General features: G+C 39.9%; 1 long non-coding RNA gene across 1 annotated transcript; it reads left to right on the top strand.

Moving 5' to 3' along the window:
* Window positions 1-10,169: 10,169 nt before the first annotated feature.
* On the top strand, window positions 10,170-10,449 carry LOC145004321 (uncharacterized). The gene is made up of 3 exons (XR_013662349.1): window positions 10,170-10,201; window positions 10,278-10,343; window positions 10,424-10,449. It is a non-coding gene; the product is annotated as an uncharacterized LOC145004321 (long non-coding RNA).
* Window positions 10,450-11,045: the final 596 nt, after the last annotated feature.

Below are 11,045 nucleotides of genomic sequence, written 5' to 3' on the forward strand. Positions count from 1 at the left end.
AGATTTTGGGCCTTGGACCCTATTTAAAGGATGTGACGACGAGGTTTCTCTACCCTCAATCTCCCTCACTCCCCAAAGACCATACATCAACCCATACTTCTTTATGTTTAGGTTAATTTGAATAGAATGATCCAATAAATTTGGCAACTTTATTGATCCTTCAGGTCCTAATGAGGTCATATACTCCAGATCTAAGGTTTTATGAAGTTATGGTTTGGTGCATGGGATTTAACCCTATTATTCTTGTAACGACCCAAAATTCAAGACCAAAAATTTTGTTTTATTTAAGTTGTCATTTCATAAAACCATGAGTATAAAAGTCATAATAATATCTCATGTCAAACCAGTGTGAATAATCAAGCATGTCATCATAAAATGATATCAGAGTGTAATCCCAAATATCTTATGTGCGGAAAACATAGTGTGATAAGCTGCGATCGAGCCGACTCCTTTCCTTTGAAAATAATGTACCTGAAATCGTAAACAAAGCCTGTAAGCACGAAGCTTAGTGAGTTTCCCAGAGCATACCACACACACAATCCACATATCACATATCCTATTACCTATAAAAGCTACACACATATCATATATCCTATTAGCTGTAAAAGCTACACACATATCACATATCTTGTTAGCTATAAAAGCTACACACATATCACATATCCTGTTAGCTATAAAAGTTACACACATATCACATAACATGTTAGCTATAAAAGCTACACACATATCACATAACCTGCTACCTATAAAAGCTACACACATATCACATAAGCCATGCATACATAAAACCTGTAATAATGCCATGGGCTACCCCACATGGTCTTTACCTAGGACTGCCATGGGCTACCCCACATGGTCTTACATCCAATGTCATGGGCCACCCCACATGATCTTTACCTAGGATTGCCATGGGTTACCCCACATGGTCTTACATCCAATGCCACGGGATCCCCCCGGGATCATTATGCAAAAAACATAATCACATATCATATCAAAACACATAATGACTAACACATATATCATAATCACATAATGGGCCGACCTTGGTGCCTTAGATCCATGGGTATGGTGAGAAGACTCACCTAGAACTGCTGAAGTCCTGCAGACCCAATCTCACACTACTGAAGTCCCGCAGACTCAACCCCAACTATTGGATGACAGATTCCCGAACTGTCAACATCAAACAATACCCAATTAACAATTGGGCTCCACTACATAACCATAAGTACCTACTTTGGATAATTACTACTGTAACAACCAAAGTTTTGAAGGCCAAGAAAGGAAGGAAAAACCCTAATTTAAGGGTAGACTCGGCGAGTCGAAGGAGGGACTCGACGAGTCCGAGCGGGGTCCGAGTCGAGGAGTAAGCGACCGACTCGGCGAGTCGGCCAAGGTGACTCGGTGAGTCTGGTGTGAACGAGGAAAACCCTAATCCCGGGAGTTGTATCCTATTTAAAGGGTGTTATGTCCCTCCCTTAGCCCCCATATCACCCTAGAGAGCCAGTGCACCCTTGATTTCGTGAGAGCTTCCATCATTTTGAGAGTTAAAGCTTGGAGGAAGGAACTTTGGGGAAAGGAACTTGAAGGGCAAGTAGGTTGCTTCAAGGAGGAGGTGTAGATCCGAGATCTACTTCAGTGGTGTTCATCTTGGAGGTAACAAGCTGCTATCTCCCCTCATTTGCACCTAGATCTTTGTGTGTGTTTTGGGCATTCTTGGCTTAAGTGTAACCTTTGAGCTAGAGGTTCAGATCTGAGGTTGCTACCTCAGATCCATGCTTATTTTGGTCTGGAATTCCGTAAAGTATCAGCCCTTAAGTGGATCATGGAGCCTTTATGCCTTAAGCCCTAGTTTATAGCATATTTTGCCTAGATCTCCTTCTCTACACGTAAAGTTTGCAACTTTACGTGGGGAAAAGGATTGGGAAGGGTGGATCTACAGTTTGGAGTTCATGCATGACTCAAATGTCCTCTGCATGTAAGGAGATATGAAGGGACTCGGCGAGTCCTTTGAGTGGACTCGGCGAGTAGCATGAAGTTGTGGAGAAACTCGACGAGTGGGATGAACAACTCGTCGAGTCGGATGAAGATTGCCTTGTACTCGACGAGTCTGTTCTTGGACTCGGCGAGTCAGGTCGTGAAACCCCAAACCTTTCGAGTTGAGACTCGAATCAGTGAGTCGGGTGGAGACTCAGTGAGTTGGACAGGTCTGGACTCAGAAATCGGTAGACTCGGCGAGTCATGGACTGACTCGGTGAGTCGAGTCGCGTATGGAAGGAATCTGAACATTATGAACTCGGCGAGTCAGTAGGGTGACTCGGCGAGTAGGGTTGACCTGGAAGGTTGACCTTGACCAGGACTTTGACTTGGACCAGGGTTGACTTGGTTGTCTTTCGGGGGACAGTTAAACTCAGTGTTGCATTGATATTGATAGTTCGAGGAGCAAGGGGAAGCAGGAGTTCCGGGAGTTGTCGGGCAGCAACTAGTGAGATCATCAGCAAATTCAGCCAGTGCAGGTGAGTTTCCCTTTGTGTGAATGGGTCTAAGGCCACAATGTCGGCCCATGTAGTTATGAGTAGAAGACCCGGGGGTTAGCCCTAGGCACAATATGCTAGTATGATTTTCAGGACGAGGTCCAGTAATAGCAGGCGGGTGCCCAAAGAATTGTTTATATGATAGTTAATACTTGTTGTCTGTGTGATACATGTATGTGCCTGGTAGGGAGGTGAGTGTGGGCGAGGTCCCGTATCTCACCAATAGCAGAGTGTGGATGGGGTTCCATATCTCATTAGTAGCAGAATAGGGGCGAGGCCCAAACTAGAACAAGAGTGAGAGTGGGCTAGGCCCGTACCTCACTACCATTAGGAGCATGGACGGGGTCCCATGACTCATCAGTAGCAGGACACGGGCGAGGCCCAGGATAGGTGAGGCCTTAGGACAGAACCAGTTGCATGTGTTAGTTATGTGTTGTGAAATGTTTATGTGTTATTATTTGTTGGCGGGCGAGGCTCTGTGACAGGCGAGGCCTAAGTAAAACAGATTTGTATCCGAGCGGGGCTCGAAGCCAGGCGGGGCCTGGAGCGGCGGGGTCGTTGTAGCGGGAGAGGCCCGAGGTAGGGGGCGAGGCCCAAGATAGCAGGCGTGGCCCAGTATGTGCGATATGTGGTTATGTATGGTATGTGGTAGGGTGGGGAACTCACTAAGCTTTGTGCTTACGGTTTTCAGTTTTGGTTTCAGGTACTTCCGGTAGCGGAGGGAAGAGCTCGGGGTGATCGCATGACACACACCATAGATTAGACAGCCTGGGAATGTTTACTCTGATAATGAACATGTGTTTTGAAAACTTATACTCGTATTATGTTTTGGAATGATGACTTTACTTTAAGTAATGATTTATTAAAAGAAATTTTTGGTCTTAAATTTTGGGTCGCTACAACTACATTACCCCCAAGCTTGGCTTATTTAAGCCCAAGGCCCAATCCATAGGCCCAAAGTCAACTGAGAATCAAAGCCCAACATATGGCCCAATTTTCCAAATTGGGCCCAAACATATACATGGTCTTACTCTAAGGCCCAACATCATATAATCATTAAGGTCCAAACTATGGCCTAATTTTCCAAATTGGGCCCAAACCCCTTACATGGTCCTTACCCCAAAACCCATTAATTATTCTAGTCCATTTGATTGATTTTGGATGGCCCATTTAATAACCCAATCATCAGGGCCAATTGAAAGGCCCAATAATAAACCCAAGTGAAATTAGGGTTTCACATAAAATGACAAATAGGGTTTAGTGTTCCTACTTAACCCCTTAAGGACTTAATCCATTAAGTCCAATGTTGACTTAGTTTGATTGCAAATGATTATTAATTAATATTCTAAGTTCATTAATTAATCCCGATGCGATCCCGATAAATCCCTGATTAGGTTTCATGGAATTAGGGTTTTCCAAACCCTAATTAGGGTTTCCAATCCATCTTAGCCCAATAGGCCCATTAGCTAAGTCCTTGGATCCATTAGGGTCCATTAAGCCCATTAGCCACATGTTTGGGCTTTTATGTCCATTAAGCCTCATTGGGCCCTTTAGGGTTTCAAGGCCCATTAGGGTTTTAGCCCCTTGACCAAACATCCCTAAACTGGCAATCCCAACACAACTAAGCACACCGCCACGCGACACGGCGGCTGGTGGCGGCAGCCACCACGCTAAGGTGGTGGTTTTCGATTTCTTTTATTATACCAAGCTAATTACACTTTACAATGCCTTAACCAAACATAAACATACACTAACTACATTAAACACACACAATGGTGGTTCATGGCGGCGGCAGCCACCACCCTATGGTGGTGGTGATGCCATTTCCGAGAACTTCAACTACACACACACGCCAACAGTGGAAAAACACAACCACATACACATGCTCTGGTTGCAAAAGGACCCAACCACCTTCTTGGTGGCGTATAGCGGCTGACAACAGAGGTTTGGTGATGACAGCCACCACCTCATGGTGGTGTCGGTGGTTTCTCTCAATTTCTCGTCAAGCAGCAACACACCCCGTGAATCTAAAACAACAACGCCCTTGAACCCACGTGAGACATGAACTCGACCGCCTCTTAGGTGGCAAACGATGACTGGAGCAACAACATATTGCACATGCGGCGACAGAGGACCTGTGACCATCGCAACAGAAGAAGAACGAAGAGGGAAAAATGACTCAATATGCCACCGAGAGCAGCGACCACGACAACCCTTAGCTTGTTTCTTCCGGTAGCTTGCTGTCACAGCTTCCATTGACAGCCTTCTTCTTCACTTGTTGTAGAAACAAGGACGGCAGCTGGTCTCGGCGGTTCGGTTGCTGTGGAACGGTCTCAGAAACATGGTTCTCGTTGTCGTCGGTAGAGGGAGGTACAACAGTGGTGGTGGCGCTCTAGCTGCGAAGTACTAGGTGGTGATGGAACTTAACTATGCAGTGGCGGCTGGAGATGGTCAAAGAGAGGATGGCGGCTGATAAAGGCCGCTAGGGTTAGGTTTCAAGAATGGGTGACGGGTTTATATACCCAGTCCCCTTAACTACTTTCCATAATACCATCTTTAGTCCCTTTTTTCCCTTTTCTTTCAAAATAAACCCCCATAGTTACCATTTAAACCCTGACCTCGAAAATCCCTTTCAAATTAAGTCCCATCTTTTACCTAACAACCTCCATCTTCTAACATATTTACAATTAGCTCCTCGAGACCATCCTTTTATACATAATTGTTTATTTTAGGGCTATGAGTCCCTCATTTATTTATTTATTTATTTAATAAATAAGTGGGTGTTACACTTCTCATTTTGACCTAACTTGAGTGCATGACATGCATTCGATGTGCATGTCCACAAAATAAGGATTTTTTTATGCATATGAGTCTAAGGAAGCTTTTTGGAATATATGAGTATGTAGCTTAATGGATTAAGGGCTTAATCAATTAAGTTGTGCTGAACGGATCATAGGACGTGGTGGCATGCATACCACAATGTAGTGGAGAGACTTTTCGTGACTCTTTTGTCGTAGAACAACCACAACGTGGTAAACTGTTGAGTTGACTTTGACCTTGACCGATGACTTTTGACTAGATTGACTTTTAGTCAAACTTGAAGAGGTTTCGAATGGTAGCTTGAGGTTTGGTTTGTGATTGGTTAGGAGGTTCATGTAGCTGATTCAATGGGATTTTCGAGTAAACGATTACAACTCTTTTAATCATATAAGTTTTCTCACTATACTATATAGGACATTAGGTGCCACGTATGCTAGATTGTCTGTGTGACTTTTGCATGAACGATTTTGGTGGTATCACAACACTTGTATGCAAGACGGTGGTTGGATCATAACACTTGCATGGAAGACCATAGTGTGACCATGGCGAAAAAGACTTCAACGAGGTTGTAGCAATGGAAATGATTGTAAGACAATGGTGGAATCATAACAAGCACTTGGGTTGAAATATACCTTTATGGTGGGGCCCACTATAATGTATGGTATATGATATTTTGGGTTATTCACTAAGCTTTGTGCTAACGATTTACGTTTAAATGTTTTAGGTACTTCTAGTAGCAAGGGAAAGGAGTCAGCTTAATTACATTGCATCCCCTGATGACTTACACGCTATGAGATTTTGGGATTACTATGATATTTTTATAAAAACAATATAATCATGTTTTGGATAATGGTTTTATTTATTTTAAAAATGAAAATTTTTCCCTAGTATTTTCGGAATGTTACAATTTGGTATCAAAGCTTTTGTTTGAGGGATTCAGGCTAGCACGGGGTGCGTCTGGACTCAAAATGAGGAAATATTAAAATCTTTTTACAATAAAATGTTTTCTAAAAAGGGTTTCTTATAGAAAAGGGGGTGCGTTGCATGCAATCAGTTGGGCTCAAGTAAGTAATTCCCAGAATACCCATACATGAATGTTATGTTTTCTCATGATATGATATAAGCTGCATATTAGTGTTAGGATTAGGATATGCTTAGGGTTGCATGTTAAAATACCTATTTAGGAGAGATGCCTTGTATGTTTGTTATATCTGGATAGTGAAATACTTTAGGATTTATGTTGATGCTAATAAATTATTTGATGAATACATTAGGTGTGTGTAACATCCTGTTTCAAGAAGTTTCTTATTTTGGGATTATGGATAAAAGATGAATCAAGTAAAGGCCTTAGGCTTTAAGGGAATAGGGTTTGGACCATATTGGATGTGGATAGTATTGGTTATGTGATCCAAGCTCTTGGCTTGTGTTTTTAAGTCAAAGGGTAAAATAGGAAATTTTTTAGACTTCTTTCATGAATTAAGGATTTTAACTCGATATGTTTTAAGTCAAAAGTAATTAGACAAGATTATGGGGCTCTTCAATACCTTTTTGTGCATATAAAGAACACTGAAAATGGAGTTGAAATGAAAAAGTTATAGATGTTTGAAGTTGAAGTGGAAATTGGGGATTTTGGATTACATAGGGCATAACGGGGTTTAACGAGTTATGAATGATGTAATCTGGGTAGATCAATACCCTAAATCTTCGGTTTTGACCCTATTTAAGGGGTCTAACTTATTGGAAACCCTCTCATTACCAACCTCTATCACCTAAGATCATTTCTTGAGAAACCCTAACCTCATCTCTCTTTACTTTGAGCATTGGCATCATTTATGCCACACCCCCAAACTGAATTGGCGGAAACATTCGGGGTGGAGGACATCATGTACAACATCATAACAATGAATAATAGTAAAACAAGCAACAACATCATCCATTTCATTAATAGTATAATTTATACATGTGTGTTCTGAATGTATTTGCAATCCACCAAAATATATATATAAAAAATAAAAGACGAGCTTGAAAGTGCTCCGTCTTCTCAAAACCTGTCTACTGGTGACCTGAGAATACAAGTTGTTTTGAAAGAGAGGATCAATATTTAAGTTGGTGAGTTCATAAGTATTCAGTGTCAAAAGTTTGTATAAGTTTGATGAAAGTGTTTGTAAATGTTTGTTGTAAATGTTTGTAAGCGTTTGTAGTAAATGTTTGTTGTAAATATTTGTATCTCCTAGAAAATCCTATATTTTCTACTTGAAATGTAGCCTTCTACCAAGACCCAAATGTTCTGAATGTTGTTTGTTTGTAAAAGTGAGTGTTTTTCCCAAGTATGACTATCATTACCGAAATGTAGTTTACATTATCGTTTATGTGAGAAGATCACAATGTGAATGCAATGGGAAAAATAATGATGTATCGTAGTATTTTATATAGTAACTACTATTGTACTAACTACCTTAAACCAATTGTTAATTAAGTTAAAATGTGATATGGTTGTAACCATGCTTGATCGAAAAGTAAAACACGACGCTCAAAGACGTCGAAATGGTATAACTTTCGTCGCCCGTAGACCTGCAGGTCCCACTGTAGCTATCAACAAGGTGTAGGATGGTCAATCCAGTATAGATCTATACACAAAATTCATGCTATCCCTCCAGGAGACTCTGGTTACAAAATGTGACACAATAGTATATTGCCATGCCATGAAGTAGTGGCTCGGATTAATGTTACAGTATTCTTGTATTTTTATAGTATGCTCTATCTGTTCTAGTGTATTGTATGTTCTCTTTGTATAGTATGTTCCTCCCTGTTTCTCCTTATAGGATGTTCTTTCTGTTTCTCGTTATAGTATGTTAATTATGTTTCTCGTTATAGTAAGTATGAACTGACTCTTGTATGTTTCATTGTACTAGAAATAGTGAGTAGTAGTCCCCTAAACTATACATATTCACTACTAGAAAAAAGGCCTTTTACGACGCGCAAAACACGATGCTCTTTGATTTATGTTACGCATTAGAGAGCAACATTAAAAAAGTGTCATCTCTTCAAAAATTTTAAGGATTTAGGTCGCGCATTACTGAGTGCCCTTAAATTAGTGTCTCATGTAAAAATATTAAAAACACAGAGGGCACCTATAATAAAACGGGCGTCCTCTACAAACGTCGCTTTATAATTTTAATAAACGCGCGTTTCTGGGACTCCTTGATAGGTAAGGGGGGAAACTACATCCCCCAAAATTTTGAACACCCGCTTCCTCTTCCTCTCTACTCTCTACACCCGCCAAAATCGACTTCATTCTCTCCCTTCTTTCTCTCTGCAAACCCCTTCCTCTCCGATCGACTTTCACTTCCTTCTATGTGCAAACCCTAATCAAACATAACACATTTGAAATAGTAATATCTTCTTTCATAAAATAGAAGATTGATCGAAGAATGATTTTCTTTTGATGAATCGGACATCACCAACAACAATAGCTTCCATCACAATTTGTGTTTGCTTTTAGACTCCACCGTTACAACATCGCACCACAACACCAGCCCTGAGCCACCACCACACTGCCTTCGCAACAGCCCAGAACCACCACTATACCACCACTGTTGCCTATTTCATCTGTGTAGTAGGCCTATTTCAAAGGTAATTCTTCCTTTTTCAACCATAGTTACCTGTTTCATGTCCTACTGGTCCTTCTTTTTGGACGATCTTTTGTGCCTTTTTACCCTCTCTTATATATTTTCATGGAATTGTTAATATTTTATGATATAAGTACCTGATTTTTTTATGCACACTAGGTGTTTGACTAAATGTTTGAACCAAAAGGGGATTGTCCAAAGATTAATGAACAAGGTTCAAAGCAACCTGCCACAGGACAACCTCACAGGTAAATAAAAATTTATGTATTCCTATTAGATTCAATTTACTATTATTATACATATACATGAGTAGTAATCAGCCAATTGTGTTTTGATAATGATAAAAAAATCAATTTAGTGTTTAGGATTTGGAATTTAATTTATGTAATAGGAATTGAATCTCATTTACTTACAATTTCTAAACTGATTTGATTCCCTTTACTATCTCAATATGAGAATCCAGCAATACGGTCACAACTGTGATCTGTTACTGTAGAGTTGCTAACTAAAACCTGTGTCCAAACTCTTGAAGGTCACACACACAATGTTTCTAATGTATGTTTCCATCCCGAGGTTCCAATAATAATGACAGGTTCAGAAGATGGTACTGTCCGTATATGGCATTCAACCACTTACAAGTGAGCTCTTGTTTTTTTACCTTTAAGGGTGTGTTTGTTTTGTAGATTCTAAAAGAATCGGAATGCTAGATTCCATTCCATGGTGTGTTTGGTTTCCAAATGGATGGAATTCAATTTTTGTTGGATTCCTTCAAATTCCATGTTTGATAGATGGAAGGAATTCAATTTCTTTCTTCATTTCCTATCAAAAGACCAAAATACCCTCGTTATACATATGTTAAAAATGTAAACTTTTTGACTTTATGCCACTCTTTTTTTTTATTCAGACTTGAGAACACCTTGAACTATGGACTTGAAAGGGTTTGGGCTGTTGGATACATGAAAGGTTCACGTCGGTAAGTTTGTATAGCACTTTTTGTTTTTTGTTTTGTGGGTCTTGAATCTTGATGCTTCTTCATTCATCTGGATTAATTTTAATTACTGTTTTTACAGGATTGTTATTGGCTATGATGAAGGAACCATAATGGTGAAAATTGGACGTGAAGAACCTGTAGCCAGCATGGACAATAGTGGAAAAATTATATGGGCTAAACATAATGAAATTCAAACTATTAACATCAAGAGTGTGGGAGCTGATCATGAGGTTTGGACTTTAAAGCCCATATACATGTTATGTTATGTTAACAATGAAATGGGAAAAAAATCTATTTTTTATTCAGGTTTCTGATGGAGAGAGGCTGCCTTTAGCAGTTAAAGAACTGGGAACATGTGATCTTTATCCACAAGTGAGTTATGCTTGTTCCTACCTTCCTTTAAACTAAAAATAGTCAACCATATGGACTTTGACTTTTCTATTTTTCCACAGAGCTTGAAGCACAACCCAAATAGGAGGTATGTTGTTGTCTGTGGTGATGGTGAATACATCATATACACAGCTTTGGCATGAAGTACTGGTTGGTAAAAAATTCGTGGGGTGCTAGAAAGTATCACCCGAAAAACGATGGGCCAAAGGTAATATCTGTTGTTATATTGACTATTTTGCCCTTATTGCTTTTTATGGATCTGATTTATTTTTTTTACAATTACAGGTTTCGTTTTTTAGTGATGATGAAGAGACTACCAGCACACCAAAAGCAGATGCTCTTTTTATTCCAAGGGAGAATCCAAGAGCTCTGGTTATTCGCCCTCTTAAACAATGGCCTGGCAAATCATCTGCTGAAAAATTAAAAAACGCATCTTCTCCAGCACAAACAAACGGTAAACTAATTTTCTGCTGCTACCTTAAAAATAAAAATAATCATTTTTTATCTCATTTTTTTTTATTTAAATTCAGGTGATTACACTGGGTTTGCTTCTTCCCCTCCTTTAAATGGTCGCTCTACGGAAAACGGTAACAGTAAGATCATTTCTTTTACTGCAATTTGAATATTTGGAACTCAATTCCATACTAATATCAAAATCTTTGATTACAGGAATCCATTCTGAAA

The sequence above is a fragment of the Lactuca saligna genome, chromosome 7 (genome assembly GCF_052625555.1).
Source record: "Lactuca saligna cultivar CGN05327 chromosome 7, ASM5262555v1, whole genome shotgun sequence".
NCBI classification, from domain to species: domain Eukaryota; kingdom Viridiplantae; phylum Streptophyta; class Magnoliopsida; order Asterales; family Asteraceae; genus Lactuca; species Lactuca saligna.